Source organism: Pinus tabuliformis, chromosome 5_2, assembly GCF_031772625.1.
Source record: "Pinus tabuliformis cultivar Carrire ecotype Pingquan chromosome 5_2, CPIR1, whole genome shotgun sequence".
In the NCBI taxonomy this organism is placed as follows: domain Eukaryota; kingdom Viridiplantae; phylum Streptophyta; class Pinopsida; order Pinales; family Pinaceae; genus Pinus; species Pinus tabuliformis.
In genome coordinates, this window is record NC_142306.1 from 296,761,233 (window position 1) to 296,780,236 (window position 19,004).

General features: G+C 43.9%; 1 protein-coding gene across 1 annotated transcript in view; it reads right to left on the minus strand.

The window, feature by feature from the left end:
• The window catches only part of LOC149158726 (putative ABC transporter C family member 15), a 399,865-nt gene that overhangs the window by 255,524 nt on the left and 125,337 nt on the right, over window positions 1-19,004 (minus strand). The window lies entirely within an intron of this gene.

The window sequence follows — 19,004 nt, forward strand, 5'->3', positions numbered from 1 at the left end:
GCATCAACAGATTTGATAAACATAGTCCCCAAGGGACAACTAACCAAGAAGTTTATAAGGGTTCTCCCCTTTTGGTCAGTCCAACCATCTGACATAACAGTGCATCCTGTTTGTGCCCATGATGCCCTAAAATCCTCCAATCTTTGGGTGCAGTCACGCTTTTCATCTTGAAGAAGCCGGCCTCTGAAATCATGAAGAGAAGGGAGTTTGTACCCCGGGCCAACACTGGCAACAGCATCAAGAGTAGGTTGGAAAAATGGATTATTCCTTATAATGCTGAAAGGAATATCACTCCAGAGGAGAAATTTTGTCATCAACTTGTCAGCTTTTTCTTTTTCAGTTCTTTTCATCATTGAACCGATAGTTGGTTGTGAACCAGGTGTGGTTCGAGGAACAAAATATGATGATGCAGCAAACGGATTGACTGACGCTGCAGTAGAACCTGTGCCACTTGGCCCACTTCCTTCAACTGACCTTCTTAGTTGCCTTTTGAGTTCTTCTTTGGCGTCTCTAGTGTGCTCTAATTCTCCCAATGCTCTCATGGCTTTTTGGATAATTTCAGCATTTGTCTTTAGACAGGGCCCCACATCACGTCCAGGGATTTGTGCAAGGTGGAACTTCAACCTGTACACCCCCCCGAATATTTCCTTTCCACACAACTTGCAAATCAAGTTTTGTCTATCATTCGGAGTTTTAGGGTCACCATATTCCCAGAAAGGATCCAATTTCCTTGGCATGTTTGTTTTTGAATTTTGAATTTGCAAACCTATGGAAAAATAAGGATTAGGAAATAGGAATTTAGGATTACATAAATGATAATAGTAAATAGTAAATACAAATTACAATTTAGCATTTGCAAAATTACAAGCTAATTATTTCCAAAATCCCAATTTGAATTTCTAAACCCAAAAAACAATGAAAAATCAAAAAAAATAAACAATGTTTAAAGAAAATGAGAAAATAAAAATCAAAAATTGGTTCTCATAGTCATAACAAATAACCCATCCCAAATCAATGAAAAATTTCTAAAAATTCTTTAAAAACAATGAAAAACAAAGTTTTTAGAGAACCAAAACAAAAAAAAATTAATCTACATACCTGGTTTATGGACAAATTCGCGATCTTGGCTTGGATTCCTCCTAAAATCGGCTCCCACAAGCGACGGCAACCCTCTCCCTCCCTTCTTCTCCTTCTCCTCCTTCTCCTCCGCGGCGGACTGCTGAATGAATAAACAAAAAATCGATTTTACATATAAAACCCCCGCTGCCCGCGCCTCCCGCGATTTTTTCCTTAAAAATCGCGATTTTTTCGAAAAAATCGCGATTTTTTAAAAAATCGCGATTTTTTCGATAAAAATCGTTAAAAAAAATTTCCGCCGATTTTTTGGATAAAAATCGCGATTTGAATCGGCATTTTGAAAAAATCGCGATTTTCCGATTTTATCGCGATTAAATCGCGATGTGTGCAACACTGATGTGAAGTCTCCTCAAATCCCAGCACCCATGTCAAGAGGGGTAGTGTTGGGGCTACAATGTCATATGTTCTTCAAATCTGTTGGATGTGATATGAACTGTTGAAGTTTCTAAGTCTAACAGTTAGAAACCCTTTATGTACTTTCTGATTTATTCCTTCCTACTTGTTCTGTTTAATTAACGAGTTATTTACCATGTAAATACTAAAAATAAACAAAAGTGCATGCTCAACACATTACAGATCATCAACTAAAGGAAACAGAAACAAGCACACAAATGACACTGTTATTTTTGGACTAATGTCCCCGGAAAAACCCAATGCGGGAAAACCGGTGCAGCTATCTGAGGGTTTGATTTATTAAGCAGTTTCAGAATACAATCTGGGTGCCAAATCCAGCTCACCCAACAGAGAAAAATCTCGGCAGTAGTACCTCTCCTTCGGAGACAGATGCTCCGGCTAAAACCCTAGATAAACACTCTGGCAACTCCTCAGCTCCAATCTGCCCCACGAAAAACCCCAGCGTCAGCCTCTAAGGACCGTGTCAGCCTCTTCTACCCTCTGCGTCAGCGTTCCCAGCAGTTCCAGCAGTTTCCGGCAGTTCCAGCTTCTGACCTCTGCGTTAGCTTTCCCGGCAATTTCTGGCAATTGCAGCAGTTCTCATCAGTTCCAGCTTCTGACCTCTGCGTCAAATTTCCCTACAGTTCTGGCAGTTCCGACTTATGCCCTTTGTGTCAACTTTCCCAGCTGTTGCGCTGATCATCCCGACACTATCTCTACCTCTCTGATATTGTATTCATTGCCCCTCAGCTACAACTCCAGATCACTCTCTCAACTTTCTCAGCAAACCCAGCCCCAGAAAGTCGAAATCTTGATCTCTTGATGTGTTCTCCAAGTGACCCTCAAACCTCCTCTTATACTTTTCTCATTGACAAATCAACGGCCAAGATTAAGTCCCTAATCAACAGCTAAGATTAGATCTAGCTTGATCCATGCCTTTTGGACCATTCTAACACAGTCTTATATTAATTCACATTAATATTTTAATTTCCCTAAGTTTAGACTGAGGGACTCCATTAAAAATATTAATTATTTGAATATCTCCCAAATTGTTTAGAATCTACCCAAACCCTTTCTGGGTATTGGAGATCTCATGTGCCTTAGCCTCTCCACCAATTTTCGTGGCTAGAGCACATCCGATGCTACCCCAAATAAACACTCCCTCTTAGCGAGGACTGTGCTCTAGTAATACTCCTCACTGAACATCACTCTGATCATCCGGAATCGGTCCCTGTGCTAATGCTAGGCTTGTTTCCCAAAATCCTCTGCACTGCTGCATCCTATACTGCTACCCATGGCCCTGCCACTACCACTATTGCATCTGTGCTGCTGACCATGGCCCTACCACTGCCATTGCTGCATTTGCACTACAACCCCTCTCATCATGCTACATCGTGCTGCCCATAGCACTACCACTGCTAACTGCTGCACTGCAACTCAGTTACTGAGAAGTAACCGATCTCCCAACTTTGACATCTTCGTCAGGCTAGAAACACTCCTGATGCTAAAGCTCCCTCTGTCGCTGACAAGTGCTCCCTCTCTGACCTCGGCGCTGCTACAACAACTCCATGCATCTCGCACCATTGCACACCTCTCTGTGCCATTCTGCACTGGTGCAACACTCCCGTGCCTCTCGCACTGTTGCAACCTGCTAGCCTCGCGTTGTCTTGGGAATCCTGCATTGTAGCTCCCTTTGTCGCTCCATCCGCATTCGTCTCTACTGACATCGCCAGTACTACTACTCTTCGGGGCTCCCGTAGCAAGGTTTAATCCAAGAGGTTGGGTACCTCGAGGATCCTACCCCTCATCTTTTGTAGTCCTCCTGACTATAGCTCGATGTCTCCCCACTTTTGCTTAAGTAGTGTGTGTGCACTCATGGCACAGACATTGTCTGTCTCCACTTCCTTCTTTGCCCTTGTTGGCGTTGCCTTGGTCTCGGAAGCCTCTCCCTTGCTCTTCTTCCTCGGACACTGGGTCACATAATGACCTAGCTCCCCATAATGGAAGCATTTGACCTTGGAGAGGTCCTTCTTCTTCCACTTTTCTTGCTTACCCTCAGATGCTAGGGCAGCATCCACCTCCTCCTCCTTCTTGATTCTGATCCCATTGCTGCTGCTTCCCGTCTTAGTCACCCTCCTGATCTCTTCTTGGTGAAGAGCCGCACACATTTCCTCCCATCTGGAAAGATCGCCCTACCCAGTTTGCTCTGGACAAACACCTCCCAGTCTTCTAAGACTGCATTCTGGGTTGTTCTCACCATCAACTATTGATTTGGTGTGGCCCCTATGGAAGTCAGCTGATCTCGGATCTCCTTCAATTGACCGAGAAAGGTGTCGATCTGTTCTCCCTTCTGCATTTGGTATGACCGCAACTGGTTTTCTAGGAGCATCTTCCTCTGCACGAAGGTATGTTTATACAACTTGGTCAAGGCCTCCCACATCTCCCATGTCGTATTCTTCTCAGCAATATGTGGTACTATATGATCCTTGACCCCGTCAAGAATGATATTCTTGGCCCTCGCCATTGCTTCCTCATACCAGTCATTGTCAGATGGGTCAACTGGGACAGCTATCGTCTTCAAGGCAAAGTGCTTGACACGATTTCTATCAAGTACGGATAAGATTTTGGCCTTCCAGGCTACGAAGTTTGAGGCTCTATCTAGTCTTTCCTAGTCTCTTACTCCATGTAGTGCCATTCCGCTGCTCTTCTACTTCCCTCCTAGAAGTTCTCGATGTGACTCCCTCTGAGCCTCGATTTCCCTCCTAGAAATCCTTCTTCTGATGTCGAGATGCCCCCTACTCTGATCGTCTGTGCAATCGCAGTATTGATCCGGATTTCTTGGCTAGAAACCCTCAGTAGCAACTCCCTCCTCCTTGGCCTTGCCCTGTCAAGTATTGTTCTGACAACAGTACCCCACCAACTCCACTCTGCAACTTATCCACAGCCTCCTAAACCTCAGCAACCTGAAGGTGAGAGCTCCTAGGCTCTGCGCAGTCCCAACACCGACAAACTAGCTCCCCAAGCCAACTGCGTCAGCCCTCCTGGCCTCTGCGTGGCTCTATGTGAGCCTCCCTTATGTTGGAAATAATACTGAGAGGGGGGGGTGAATCAGTATTATCACATCAATAAAACTTTTTCATTTCCATATTCAGATTCATATATGCTACTTCCACAACTTCTTATGATTCAGTTAGTTGATCCTTAATGAGTGCATTAGAACATTATCAACCATATTAACAGTAAACAGGTGCAGTAAAATAGAACAGATCATCACACATAAGCCACACACATGAACACCATGATATAAGGTGGAAACCCAATGTGGGAGAAAACCACCTGCTGCAAGTCATCTCAATCTTCTTCTTAATAAGAAAATCCTTTTACAATATTTCTGTACTGGTGCAGTCTTATACCAGTACGCAGGCTTCTACCTGCAGAGAGCTACAACCCTCTCTCGTTCTCCAGTCTTTCCTGGAAGGGAGCTACAACCCCCATAGTTCTTGTACTAGCCGATCCATTTACTAGTACGCAGGCTGCTACCTGCTACAATGCTCCAAAGTTTTCAACTGCTACTGGAAGGGAGCTGCCACCCCCTTAGCTCTTGTACTAGCTAAGATACTAGTTCGTAGGCGCCGGCCTACAATCTTCTCTCCTCTAGGTACCACATTTCATATATTTTCATACTGGATACACCTGAAGCACAACACATAATCTGAAAGGCCACGTTTCATCCAGTTTTCATACTGGACCCATTAATATCATTGAAACACATAATCAATCAATCTTCTGAATCACCCAAACACTAAATCAATACATATACAAGGATAATATATGTGTTAGCACCCAGATCTAGTCCATCAGATCACATAAATATGAGCCATTATGATCCTAATCCAATATTAGTTCTCATCCATCAATACTGAAGCTAAACACAATCAACCAAACAGGATATGCAGAATACTGACACCTTTAAACTGTCATCAGAACCCATCAACAACCAGAACCACCTGTGACTTCAAATATCATAGCTCAAATTGTATACGCTACTACAATGAACCAAACCTGCATACATACGCGCTTACACCAAAGCCAACCCGCGTACAGATCTATAAATATTCAAACATGACTTGCAGCGATTTCAAACTCAAGTTATACCCAGTTCAGATCATTACAAGCGTCAGTATACAGATCTAGAATAAGCATAATCAAATATATAGAGATAGTTCATTTCAAACCATTTGATCCCGATCTATCCTTAGATCTTGTTTTCCATCAACTGGTGAGATCCCTCTTTAGCTCAGATCTAGATCTGCACCATAACCCAATCACAATATTCCAGATCTAGCACTTTATGAGATATTCAATAATTCAGATGATGCTTAGCCAAATGATCTCCTTCCTCCTTTATAGCCTTAGTCCTTTCTCAATACCACGGTCCAAAACCATAGGATCAAAAAACTGTTGGACTAATACCATGAACCAACCATGAAAGTGCGTGAGATCAACACTTTTGGATGCAATACCACGGACCAAAACCATAGGATCAAAAACTGTCGGACTAATACCATGAACCAACCATGAAAGTGCATGAGATCAACACTTTTGGATGCAATACCACAGGCCGAAACCATAGGATCAAAAACTGTCGAACTAATACCATGAACCAACCATGAAAGTGCGTGAACTTTTCTCTTGCATGAAGGGAACTTTTCTCTGCATGAAAGTGCGTAAACTTTTCTCTACATGAAATAAACTTTTCTCTGCATAAAAGTGCGTGAACATTTCTCTACATGAAATAAACTCTTCTTTGCATAAAAGTGCGTGAACTTTTCTCTACATGAAATAAACTTTTCTCTGCATAAAAGTGCGTGAACTTTTCTCTACATTGAATAAACTTTTCTCTGCATAAAAGTGCGTGAACTTTTCTCTACATGGAATAAACTTTTCTCTGCATAAAAGTGCGTGAACTTTTCTCTACATGAAGGAAACTTTGTTGCACTATAATTTATCAAATAAATTTGCTGCACTATAATTTATCATTTGTGTGATTTGCCGTCAAGGACAACACTTGTCTCATAATGCCAACAATCTCCCCCTTCGGACTTGTCATACTGAGAATTGTCATCTGATATCTCTTCCGTAGATTCATCTAGATATATATAAGTGAGTTGATCTACTACGAGTTGGTTGCCATCAAGTACAACACATGCATCATAATGCCAACACCTTAGCCTCTGCGCAACCTCTTCTTGGCCCAAACTTGATGACGCAGGCACTACGTCGCCCCTTGATGTTTTGTTGCTAGGAACAACTTCTGTCACTCGGGACAGCTGTTTTCTGTTGTTGCCGCTCTAATCGGCTGATGTACTTAGTTCTCCTGTGATCTGCAACCACGCTCTAATACCATGTTTAAGTTTCTAAGTCTAACAGTTAGAAACCCTCCATGTACTTTCTGATTTATTCCTTCCTACTTGTTCTGATTAATTAACAAGTTATTTACCATGTAAATACTGAAAATAAACACAAGTACATGCTCAACACATTACAGATCATCAACTGAAGGAAACAAAAACAAGCACACAATGACACCATTATTTTTGGACTAATGTCCCCAGAAAAACCCAATGCGGCAAAACCGATGCAGCTATCTGAGGGTTTGATTTATTAAGCAATTTTAGAATACAATCTAGGTGCCAAATCCAGCTCACCTAATAGAGAAAAATCTCAGCATTAGTACCTCTCCTTCGGAGATAAATGCTCCGGCTGAAACCCCGGATAAACACTTCGACAGCTCCTCAGCTCCAATCTGCCCCACGAAAAACCCCAACGTCAGCCTCTTCTACCCATTGTGTTAGCTTTCCCGGCAATTCCGGCTTTTGTCCTCTGCGTCAACTTTCCCGGCAGTTTCAGCTGTTCCTGACAGTTCCGACTTTTGCCTTCTGTGCAGTATTCCCGGCAGTTTCGGTAGTTCCCGGCAGTTCCAGCTTCTGCCCTCTACGTCAGCTTTCCCGGTTGCTGCGTTGATCCTCTCGACACTATCTCTGCCTCTCTGCTTTTGTATTCACTGCCCCTCAGCTACAAGTCTAGATCACTCTCTCAACTTTCTCAGCAAACACAGCCCCAGAAAGTCGAAATCTTGATCTCTTGGTGTATTCTCCAAGTGACCCTCAAGCCTCTTATACTTTTCTCATTGACAAATCAACAGTCGAGATTAAGTCCCTAATCAACGGCTAAGATTAGATATGGCTTGATCCATGCCTTTTGGACCATTCTAACACAGTTTTATATTAATTCACATTAATATTTTAATTTCTCTAAGTTTAGACTTAGGGACTCCATTAAAAATATTAATTATTTTAATATCTCCCAAACTGTTTAGAATCTGCCCAAACCCTTTCTAAGTATTGAAGATCTCATGTGCCTTAGCCTCTCCAACAATTTTTGTGGCTATAGCACATCCGATGCTACCCCTAATCAACATGAACCACCTAAAATATGCCCTCAAGATCAGGTGAGATCAACACCATTAGGGACAAAAACCTTTAAAGTATCATAGTGGACAATATTCAATGTTAGGGGTACAAAAATACTTCACACAAACCTTGCCTTCAAATGTCTCTCTAAATCATGATATGTGAGAAAGTTCCCACATTTGTATTTGGGATGATTATGCAATTATCCCTATTAGGTGCTAACTGGCCCTAATGGGAAGGAAATTTCATAGGTAGATGTAATATTCCTAATTAGCCATGGCTAATTAGAATATTCGATTTTGTTCGATTTTTGCCTTCTATAGTTATTTGTAAATAAAAAAAGTGAGGAAGGGGGACGTAACTCACTTTTGGAATAAAAAGTCACTTCCTAGTAGCACAACGTTGTGAATTAAGGGGGAGCCAAGGGGGCCAAAGGGGGACGCAGAAATGGAGCCCACGCAGACACATGGAGGGACTGCGCAGGAGGGAAGAAACACGTGGCAAGAGAAGAATCATGCAGGAGGAGGTGAGACTTGGGATTGAGAGAGGCAAAGGCTATAAAGGAGATAGGAGCCCCCTCATTTTGATCATCCAGTTATGAGCATTTGTGATAGTCATTTCGACTTAGAGCACGGTGGCTGTTTAGCTAGTCTGCAGCACTATTTAGTGCACTAAGTGTCTCCATTCGGAGATCTCACCCTTAGCCCCGAGGGACTTCGAGTGCCTACTCGAGCAAGGTATTTCCATTGGCATTTCAACAGTAGATGCATCAGCATTTCAGCAGCAGTTTTATCAACATTTTGGAGGACTGCGCAGCACTGAAAGAGGGACGCAGTTCTTTCTGGCAAGAGTTCTGGGTTGAGGGTTTGCAGTAGGATTTGTGCTGAGAGATAGAGCAGGGGATCAGCCCTTACATATTGGAGAGTTTTGGCAGGGGTTTCAGGCAGATTTCTGGAGGGTTTCATTCAGTGGCAGTGAAGAGCATTGAGAGACTGCGCAGAACCCCAAGGGGGTGATTTTCGGGGGTCGGCCATTTTAGAAACGCTTTCTGGGCTTTTCTGGGTTTCTTGAGTAGAGTCCGATTCCAGAGTTTCAGCCCTTTTCTAAGGAGGGAGCAGCCCCAAATCCTCATTTGATTTCTAGCAGCAGTAGCAGCACAACAGTTCTCCAGCAGTTTGGACGCAGTTCAGAGAGGGGCCATTCCTTTGCTATTCTGAGTGTATTTCTTCACTTGCCTTGTGCAAGTCGAGGTGCCATCTTTCTGATCACCTCCTATACTCATTCTATTACTCAGTATAATAAAATGGCTTAACATTTCTCTCTGCATTTCTAGGTATCTGCTTATGGTTACATTGTTATATGTTGCACCATTGTTATTTGTATCTCTTTAAGCATTCTCGGCTATTATACCACTTGTGTGTTTCTCCTATACTCTTAGACAGAGTCTGGAAAGGGCCAGGTAGCCTCCAGATCTCGTCCTCTTTTTAGAGGTGACATATCTGGTAAATGCCCTCCCAGTCCATCTCTGGTTGGAGTTTGCTTGTGTTTGAGGAATATTCCTGATAAGGGATATTATAATGGTATCAGGGCATAGATCTGGCCCAGCCTGTGGAGCTAGCAATCTATGACACCGGGGGAAAAACCCTACATTTGTTACAGAGGTCGGAGATACAGAGACACTAGGCATAGGTTGGAGAACACTTACGGAGAGGGAGACTGTGTTCCGGTGGTGGACGCAGAACAGGAGGAGCCTGTGGTGGACGCAGAACAGAAGGAGCTTGTGGTGGACGCAGAGCAGGAGGCTCCGATGGCAGATGATGACGGGAAAAGATTTGCGGATATGCTCATCAAATCGGTGCAGGATCTGTCGAGGCAGATTGAGGTGATGGGCAGAGATTCACGGCAGTAGAGGCCAGACAGCGTGAGAGCCCACGAGTTTTCTAGGTTGGTGAGCGGTCGGGCGCATCCCACCATTTGCCAGAGCAGCGTGATACTGCACAGCAGGTGGCCTTACGTGCCCCTACACGCTCGACCATGCCTACTTTCTTAGGAGCAGACACGGGGGCCGTAGCGCAGCAGGAGGTAGAGCTCGGACATATGGGCGATTATTTCGCAGAATACCAGGCCTATGGGCAAGAGTTCAGAGAAGCCCTCTCATTTAGAGATTTTGTTCAGCTCCAGCAGGATAGCAGACCCCGCGACCATCACAGAGGGTACCGGCATTACCATGATGGTGACACCCACTGTGCAGCGAGTAGATTCCACTTGCCTACGTTTGATGGTTCATCAAACAGTTCGGCAAGGTCTTGGTTGGAGAAGTTGGACATTTATTTCCAGCTTAACCAGATGTCGGAGACAGAGGCCATCAAGGTGGCAACATTGCATTTGGATGGTGAGGCCCAAGATTGGTGGTTTCATGGAATGGTTACACTCGGGCACTCTACAGTGACGACATACGCTGAGTTTACCAGGAGATTGATGGAGCGATTTGATTGGAGGGATCCAGAGTAGCATTTTGTTGAGCTGACAAGGCTCAAACAGATAGGGAGCCCAGAGACCTACATTGCAGATTTCTTGAGGGTCTCCGTGACGATGCCAAACCTATCCACGGCGCGAAGAGTCTATATGTATGTTGAGGGGTTAACAGAGCCACTTCGGGGTCTAGTCTGATCCACTAGACCAGCCACACTCCAGGACGCTATCAGCAGGACCCGGGACTTACAGGATGTCTTACCCAGGACCCGGACACCTTACCCCCAAAGACAGACTTTCCAGTCTAAGGGGAAGGATGTGAGGATTCCACCTCCAAAGGGGAATCCAGGACGAGCGCAGATGGACGAAGATGTCAGGAAGGAGCTGAAGAAGAAGCGGTTGTGCTTCACATGTCAGGAGCCGTGGGCACCAAGACATAGATGTGCTGCTGGCAAGACACATTTTATTGAGGTCTTCTCCGAGAGCAATGGAGAAGAGGATGACGAGGATGATGTGGAGGCAGGAGATAGCCATGCCATACAGGGACCTTTGCCACCTCCACCGCCAACAATAGGTGGTGCATCTTTTGCACCCACCGGAGGGTCCCTTGCAGCCTTGCGAGGAGTTCCCAAGTATCTGACGCTTCGCGTACGAGGGACAGTATGTGGCCAGCGAGTATCAGTTTTGGTTGACAATGGGGCGACCCAGAACTTCATCAATGCACAGATGGTTGAGCGGAGAGGTATACAAACAGAGAGCTTCAATGGGTTTTCAGTTTTGGTCCCAGGACATCGACCATGACATGTGCTCGTTATGTTCCAGAGCTTTCAGTGACGATGGGCACCTACACATTGACTGACCACTTTTTCATGGTCGATATTCCGAACACCAACATGATACTGGATGTTCAGTGGCTTATCACTCTAGGGAAGGTCACGACGGATTGGAAGACCCTAGAGATGGAGTGGGATGATGAGAAGACGAGGAGGCATGAGAAGATACGGGGACAACACACATATCCGCCTCAAACTGTTTCGGCTCATCGGATGGAGGCAGTCTTCCGGAAGGGAGACATAGAGTGGGCAGTGGAGCTGCGTGTATTAGAGGCAGGGACTACAGGGCAGACGATACATCCAGAGATACAGTCCATCCTTGATCGGTATGCCATAGTGTTTGGGGAGATTCCACCTGGACAGCCACCGGATCGGGGGTTTGAGCACACCATTGAGCTTGAGCAGGGCATACAGGCAGTGATCACCACCCCGTATAGGCACCCCAAGGCCTATCGGGATGAGATTGAGCGGGCTATCCAAGAGTTGCTGGCTCTTGGACACATTCGACTGAGCACGCGTCCTTTTGCTTCTTCTGTGGTGTTGGTGAACATGAAGGATGGTACATTGAGGATGTGCATTGACTACAGGGCCCTGAACAAGAAGACCCTGAAGAACAGGTACCCCATTCCCAGGATCGATGAGTTGATGGACGAGTTGAGAGGAGCACGTTTCTTCTCAAAGATTGATTTGAGATCTGGGTACCATCAGATTCGTGTGAGGGAGCAGGACATTCCCAAGATCACCTTCAGGTGTCACTATGGGCACTTTGAGTTCTTGGTGATGCCTTTTGGGCTAACCAACGCCCCCGCTACATTTCAGTCCTGCATGAATCACATCTTCTGTAGTCACTTGAGGAAGTTTTTGTTGGTATTCTTTGATGATATTCTCAATTACAGCAGGACTTGGGAGGTGCATCTCCAGCGCATCGAGACAGTATTGTGTATCTTACAGGAGCAGCAGTTCTATGCCAAACTCTCCAAGTGTGAGTTTGGGTTGACGGAGATGTTGTATCTAGGACACATCATAGGGGTGGACGGAGTGAGAGTCCACGAGGAGAAGATCAGGGCCATTAGAGAATGGCCGGAGCCGAGAAACGTGACGGAACTTCGAGGATTCATTGGCATTTGTACTTACTACCGGAAGTTCGTCAAAGGTTTCTCACAACTTGCTGCACCCCTGACAGATTTGACGAGGAAGGGGACATTCAGTTGGTCGGATACAGTGCAGTGAGCCTTTGACAGGCTCAAGGAGGTTATGAGCAGCTACCCAGTGCTTGCGTTGCCAGATTTTACGCAACCATTTGTTTTGGAGTGTGATGCGTCGGGAGAGGGGATCGGCGCAGTGTTGATGCAGGGAGGACACCCTATAGCCTTTGAGAGCCGGAAGCTCCTTCCGCACGAGAGGTTGTATTCTATATACGACAAGGAGATGCATGCATTGGCTAAGGAGTGACAGTATTTGGTGGGTAACAAGTTCAGGGTGAGGACTGATCACAACAGCCTCAAGTTCTTTTTGGAGCAGAAGCAACTACAGGAGAGGCAGCAGAAGTGGATCAGTAAGATCCAAGCATATGACTTTGACATTGAGTATGTCAAGGGTAAGAACAACGTGGTAGCAGATGCCCTTTCACGTAGACCAGCCACGTAGTCTCTTATGAGCTTGGATACACACTGGAGGGTTCGACTCTTAGTAGAGTACTCCAAGGACAGGTTTGCATGTGAGGTTCTGGATGGGCAAGTGGCAGATCACAGGTACACGGTGGTTGATGAGATCATCTATTACAGGGACCAGATCTTTTTGAATGAGGGGTCTCAGCTCAAGAAGAAGATACTCCAGGCATCACATGATTCACCATTCACAGGACATCAGGGGTTTACCAAAACCTACAGGGCCATTAGAGAGAGCTTCTCATGGAAGGGCCTCAAGGAGGACGTACTCCAGCACATCTAGGAGTGCGGTGTTTGCCAGAGGAACAAGGGAGAGGTGAGCCATCCCGCGGGTTTATTGCAGCCTCTTCCCATTCCGGAGGGGAAATGGGAGAGTATTTCGATGGACTTCATCACAGGGTTGCCCATGGTACAGGGCAAGGATTGTATCTTTGTCGTCTTGATCGACTGATGAAGTACGCACATTTTTTTTCCATATCTGCACACTATACAGCAGCACAGGTGGCCGAGTTGTTCTTCAGAGAGATCTTCAGGCTACAGACTATCATCAGTGATAGGGACAGCCGTTTCATGGGCGGGTTTTGGCAGGAGCTTTTCCAATTGGTGGGGATGGAGTTGACACCGAGTACCAGTTATCACCCACAGACGAATGGGTAGACAAAGATAGTTAACAAGTGGCTAGAGGGCTACTTGTGTAACTATGTCAGTGGGTAGCAGTGAGCATGGCTAAAATACTTCACATCACATGACAATTGGTATGTCACCATTCTATGCTCTTATATGGGTATCATCCTTTATCTTTTGCTGACGTGATGTTTGGTGATAGCAAGGCTCCTAGAGCCAAGATTTGGATCCAAGAGAGTCAAGATATCCTCTGAGCTCTCAAGGATAACATGGCTACAGCGCAGAACCAGCAAAAGCTGTATGCCGATAGGGGTCGGGGGGAGAGACAGTTCGAGGTAGGGGACATGGTCTACCTAAGATTACAGCCATACCGACAGTCATCACTGAAGCAGAAGGGGGCTGAGAAGCTCAAGCCCCGCTTTTATGGGCCATACAGGGTGATACACAGGGTTGGACAGGTTGAATATGAGTTGGAGCTGCCCCAAGGCAGCAAGATTCATAACATTTTTCATGTATCATGCCTGAAAAAGGCATTGGGGCAACAGGTGACAATGACAGATGAGATACCACCCATGGATGATGAGGGGCATTTGTTATTGCGGCCGGAGGCTATCATTGATACCAGGGAGAGGCAGCTGCGGAGCAGGACGGTCCGGAAATTCTTGGTGAGGTGGAAGAATTTGCCGGATGAGGATGCCACTTGGGAGAGTGAGAAGATCTTGCAGCATCCATCACTTCAGTTGCTTGAGGACAAGCAACATTTTGTCGGGGGAGACTGTAATATTCCTAATTAGCCATGGCTAATTGGAATATTCGATTTTGTTCGATTTTTGCCTTCTATAGTTATTTGTAAATAAAAAAAGTGAGGAAGGGGGACATAACTCACTTTTGGAATAAAAAGTCACTTCCTAGTAGCACAACGTTGTGACTTAAGGGGGAGCGCACGCAAACACATGGAGGGACTACGCAGGAGGGAAGAAACACGTGGCAAGAGAAGAATCATGCAGGAGGAGGTGAGCCTTGGGATTGAGAGAGGCAAAGGCTATAAAGGAGAGAGGAGCCCCCTCATTTTGATCATCCAGTTATGAGCATTTGTGATAGTCATTTTGACTTAGAGCATGCTGGCTGTTTAGTTAGTCTGCAACACTGTTTAGTGCACTGAGTGTCTTCCTTTGGAGATCTCACCCTTAGCCCCGGGGGACTTCGAGTGCTTGCTCGGGCGAGGTATTTCCATTGGCATTTCAGCAGTAGATTCATCAGCATTTCAGCAACAGTTTTATCAGCATTTTGGAGGACTGCGCAGCACTGAGAGAGGGACGCAGTTCTTTCTGGCAGGAGTTTTGGGTTGAGGGTTAGAGTAGGATTTGTGCTGAGAGATAGAGCAAGAGATCAGCCCTTGCATATTGGAGAGTTTTGGCAGGGGTTTCAGGCAGATTTCTGGAGTGTTTCATTCAGTGGTAGCGCGGAGCATTGAGAGACTGCGCAGAACCCCAAGGGGGTGATTTTCGGGGGTCGGCCATTTCAGAAACGCTTTCTGGGCTTTTCTGGGTTTCTTGAGCAGAGTCCAATTCGAGAGTTTCAGCCTTTTCTGAGGAGGGGAACAACCCCAAATCCTCATTTGATTTCTAGCAGCATAGCGGTTCTCCAGCAGCTTGGACGCAGTTCAGAGAGGGGCCATTCCTTTGCTATTCTAAGTGTATTTCTTCACTTGCCTTGTGCAAGTCGAGGTGCCATCTTTCTGATCACCTCCTGTACTCATTCTATTACTCAGTATAATAAAATGGCTTAGCATTTCTCTCTGCATTTCTGGGTATCTACTTATGGTTATATTGTTATATGTTGCACCATTGTTATTTGTATCTCTTTGAGCATTCTCGGCTATTATACCACTTGTGCGTTTCTCCTATACTCTTCGACAGAGTCTGGAAAGGGCCAGGTAGCCTCCGGATCTCGTCCTCTTTTCAGAGGTGACATATCTGGTAAATGCCCTCCCAGTCCATCTCTGGTTGGAGTTTGCTTGTGTTTGAGGAATATTCCTGATAAGGGGCATTACAGTAGACCTATCAATCAGTAGATGCATGCAATATTCGTGGTAATAGAATGGGAAAGACTTCAAGGAAGAGAGCCACAACCATGGTGCCAACTAAAGAAGGTCCAAAATCTTGAATTTTATGATGATAAGAGGGAGAAATAATGGAGGCATGAGTGAGCCTATTCCTTGTCTTACTTTTTCCACCTCTCTGGTGTGCCTTTTACTTTAATGATTTATATTTCTTTCTTGCATAACTTGGGTGACCCAACTTGCTTTAAGATTTTCCAATATTCCTTAAAGATGTAGCAGTTTATTGCTCATCACATAAGTTCCTTTATTTAGATAGAGCATGGAATGCTAAAGAATTGGGTGATGGCTAATGAGGAGGGTAGAGCTCATGCTAGGTTTTGCCATGTGCTTTTTCAATGTCTTAGCCATTTTTTTCAATTTTTCATTTTCTTTCATTTGTGGCTTCATATACTTTTATCTTTGTTTCAACTGCATCATCCTCTCAAGGAAAAGTTTCTGGGACCTGAATCAAAGATGTGGATATGGGGTGCCAATCCCAACAATCGATGACAAGCAACTCAAAAAATGGAGGTGGATATATGGGAGAAATGAAAGGCGGTAAGTATGGATTACCTTGGGTATGCTATATCAATCAATGCCTCCTATTAGTGCCCCTCCTAATATTGGAAGAAAAGGACCCCAGGGAAGGTCACATTAGACCAAGGGCAAAGGATAACCTCCTAGGTGAAGTATGGGAACAAGGGTATAATCAAGATTGGTCAATCATCCATCTTGGCCTGTGATCCATATTAATATGTACAAAACTTTAAATGAAAGCGCATGATTACATAAATGGTTGGTGTACCTTTTGATAGATGACCGACCTTCCTTTAAGAAGTATGCTAGATGGGAGAGAGAACTGACCGAAGCGTAGGTGAAGAGCTCGAAAGTAAAGTTATTTGTGGATCATCATATGGGTGCTACCAATGGTGAGAAAAATTTCCTCCTATGGGTTACCCACTTTTGGTGGGTAACAAAAACAATATGGAAGAAGTTGATACACATATGAGAACACTTGAGAGAGGCCAAGACCAAGACGTGAAATTTCTAGCTACCTAGAAGGTACTATTAACCTAGTTAATTATTTCCTACTACTTGTTCATGGAAAATTAATTCTTTTGTTGGAAGTAACGAATAATAACATGAACAACACCATTCACAAAATAAAAATTGTAGAAAAATACACAAGAAACCAATCAGACAATTGACACAAGTATTTTTGGAAAAAACATCCCTGGAAAAACCCCAATGTGGGCAAATCTAGTCTTTAGTCTGAGGGTTTTATTATTATCTTCAACAAATCTATTATTAAGAAATTACATAAACTACTCCGGCAAAACTCCAGAAAATTTATCTTCACCACTACTAATCAAATAGAACTAAGAAAAACCCCATGGTTTCCCTTCTGCAAATCGCACTGCCTCTTTGGCAACTAGCACAACCTCCTCAACAATTCACATTGCTTCCTCGCTAAATCGCAGAACCTCCCAGTAAACTCATACTGCCACTAGAAAACTCGCACAGCCTCTAGAAACTGATTCTGGAAACTCGTACTGCCTCCGGCATCTCGCACTGGCTAATCTGGAAATTCATATTGCTTTTGGGAAATTTGCATTGCCTCCAAAAAATTAACTCGATCTTCTCTACAAATAATAAATTGGCTAGCAAGAATCCCTCTGAAACTTAGAAGCTAGAAGTCTTCTCAGATGAAGAATAAACCTACAAAACTCTTCCTCAATCACTGCTGCTGAAACCCTCCTGGTGTCTTACTGAAAACTCACCCAACTATACTCACAAGATGTGTGATCTATCTCCAATGTTGCCCATCGATCTCCCTTTATAATCTCTCATTCACAGTTGAATGGCCATGATTCGAAGTTCGCTTGATCCAATCGATGGCTAAGATAAACTTAGAAACTTTCTACAAGATTCTAGAGATAAATCGATCTTATCTCAACTAATATCAATTAATTGTCCACTTTTCCTAAGTTTTAACTAAGGAAATATTTAAAAATCACTAATTGACATAAATAAGATAATTTCCCTAGGTGAAACTTAGGAAAAATTACATGGGCTTAGAAATAATTAATTCCTCTATGTTCCTAGCCTTGATGACACCTCTCAAGGCTAGAACAACTATCTAATCTATAATATTTAACACAAGAGAGGGAGAAGAGTGCACCTGAGAGGAAAAAGTGTAGAGCCATTGTAGCAAACAACAAGAGGAAATCCATACAACAAAAACATCCTATAGTTGTACAACAAGAGCCATACTTCTGATTCAATAGGTTACACTTATTTCTTCTATAGTATTTTTGTTTACCATACAAATGCTAATTTTACAACAAACTGTGGAGGTACCTTGTAAGCTTTGATCATTGGAACAATAAGCTGATCTGAAGGGGTAAATCACTACGCATGCGTGTTTTTCATTCACTAATTCCACTATTCATTTTTTAGCCATATATGTGATTGTTGCGTGTTCAAAAATATTCAATTCCATGACTAAATAAGTTCAGATATGATTTATTTACTTAAGATAGACATATGACAACAGTCATCAAAGGCTTAAAATTTACACAACCCACATATAAATATCCTTAACATAACTAGTGTGTTCACTCTATAGAGTCACATGTCCTCATGTACCATCAATTCCTAGTATGGAGGCTAGAAAATCACATGACCAAGTGCAATTCTCTCTATGATAGGCAAGTATTGTGAAAATTTCACCACTAAAATCCTATTGCAGCAACTAGAATAAATTCTTCTAATTGTAAATTAAATTAACAGTTTATTTTTATGGCAACAACGAATTAATCACACTGCAACCTTCACAAATAAAAAATATTGCGGAAGACAAACTAGAAACTAAGAAAGTTTTGGCGCACACACACAAAATTATGACACAGTTATTTTAGACTAAAGTCCTTGGAAAAACCCAACTTGGGAAAACCGGTGCAACAACTGAGTGTTTTTATTATTAAGTAGCAGTGAGAAATTATGAGTACAATAAATATTGCCAAACTGACAAGTCTATCCAAGAGGAATATTGGCAAAAATTCTCTAAGGGAAATTACCCTCTCCGAGCAATCCCGACATTTGACTACCTCTAAAAATCTAGCTGTCCAACCAACTCTGCACAGGCCCTAAGTCACCCTAGCACAGTTCCTCAAACGCTCTACCTGAATTAGCTGCCAATCTAGCCATCATGCCTGCTACTGACTGAAAAACTATCTTTTTGGCCCTCTGGAAAACTTTCCTGGCCTCTAGAACTAAGATCGACCTCCTCTTCAACTGGATC